The sequence below is a fragment of the Nannospalax galili genome, unplaced genomic scaffold, assembly GCF_000622305.1.
Source record: "Nannospalax galili isolate Female #2095 unplaced genomic scaffold, S.galili_v1.0 scaffold79, whole genome shotgun sequence".
NCBI classification, from domain to species: Eukaryota; Metazoa; Chordata; class Mammalia; order Rodentia; family Spalacidae; genus Nannospalax; species Nannospalax galili.
This window is the reverse complement of record NW_008343959.1, coordinates 1,632,310-1,634,135: the sequence shown is the minus strand read 5'-3', so window position 1 is coordinate 1,634,135 and position 1,826 is coordinate 1,632,310. Positions and strand designations below refer to the sequence as shown.

General features: G+C 38.1%; 1 non-coding gene across 1 annotated transcript; it reads left to right on the top strand.

Annotated features, from left to right (window-relative positions):
* Positions 1-264: 264 nt before the first annotated feature.
* On the top strand, positions 265-395 carry LOC115071560. Its single transcript, XR_003850654.1, has one exon. It is a non-coding gene; the product is annotated as a small nucleolar RNA SNORA38 (small nucleolar RNA).
* The last annotated feature ends 1,431 nt before the right edge of the window (positions 396-1,826 follow it).

The following is a 1,826-nucleotide window of genomic DNA, read 5'->3' as shown; positions in this document are numbered from 1 at the left end:
TCTTCTTGTGCCAAAAAGTTAAAAAGAGAATAGTTGCAAGAAGAAGCTACCTTTTGTAAATGTAGGGATGCACATTCAGAATACAGTAAGAAATAACATTGTTCTAGGAAAGTGACAGTAGTAGATTCTTCTCTCAGATCTATGATTTCCCCAGCCATGTGTTCTTGGCCATATTTATGGTACCATGCATTGATTCCCTCCTATTAAATGGGCCTTAATTTCAATTAGACATTGTTTATCAACAAGACAAAAGTTTCACTATTCTCCTCCTGCAAAGGTGTGTTTTTGGTTCTCTGGTCTTGGCTGTGTAAGAATTGGGGTCAAAAAAATATGGATCTGGTGAGGTCTGGGGATAGCTTGCCCCACACAGGCTCAAGATCAATCATTCCACATAGAAAAAAAAAATGCCACTATTGCACAAATGGATATAATTTTCTGGGATGGTCATCAGTGTGGTGAATAGGTTTTACAGCAGGGTCGGATCATTGGGTGGTTCTCTCTGTTGATGGTGTCCATAGTACCTTCTGGCACCATAAGAGCTAGTTTGCAGCTGAAAAACAGAATAGTTGACTGAAAGTTGCCAGCCCTAAGTGATACATATACAATGAAACCTCTACATTTGAGGCTTAGGTAACATTGATGAGGATGGGGCAGAAACATTGTAAGAGCCAGAGGGAAGAGACACTTGATGATAATTAATCCATTCTAGGCATGATAGGGAAACTACACCCACGAAAACTCCACAACACCATAGCCTAACAAGATCTGCTTTAACTGACAAAATCAGTTATTGCAATTTGGACAGGAAATTTCATTTGTTTTCACTTCAAGATGAAGACCTGACCAATCAGTTGAGAGGAGAATCTCTTTTCTCCAGGGGGAAGCTCCCTGAGGGGTTATCTAATACCATGTTGCCAGCCATAAACATGTACACAAAAGCACCTCTAAATGACGCAATATATATGTATATATGTGTGTGTGTGTGTGTCTGTGTGTGTATGTACATGTGCACTGTGTGTGTGATGCATGTATGTTCATGTATGTGCATATAATATAACTGTTTTATTATTTTGTATAATAATTTATAATTACATATAAATATATGCATATTTATAAATGTATGTATTCATATATAACAATCATAAAGAAGAGAAAAAAATTGTGAGGAGAGGCAGGACATGGGAGGGCTGGAAAGAAGAAAGAAAGAAAGAAAGAAAAGAAAGAAAGAAAGAAAGAAAGAAAGAAAGAAAGAAAGAAAGAAAAAGCACAATAGTCATGTGTGAAATTCCTCCCAAAAAAGAGGTTTAGGAAAGGCTTTGCTTTTGCTTCCTTACCTTCATGTTTCCTTTTAATCTTGCTGGCAAGTTCATCTACCTCATCAATGCTTCTGCCACTCTTTGCTAATAGCAGAACCTAGCTACTACCACCTTAGAAGTGGAATGAGGACCAGCAGTTCTCTAGGACTCCTCTCAGCCTTTACTGCCAGACGGGATGCTGAAATACCCAGCTTCATGGACTTAGTAACTACTGAGTTCTTAGACATAGTTCTTAGAACCACTAGGTTTCCTGCACACACACACACACACACACACACACACACACACACATATATATGATAAAGTAACCATTTTCATATTAAATTAGAAATGTGATTTCTGTGAAGTTGCTTAGTGGTCTTAAAGTGTGTATTATTAGAATGAAACAATACAAGAACATATGGTTAAGAGTGTAATACATGTCGAGAACGATGGTGCCCACACTATTTAGTACCAGCAGTTGGGAAATAGAGGCAGGCAGATCTTTGAGATTAAGGCCGGCCTAGTGTA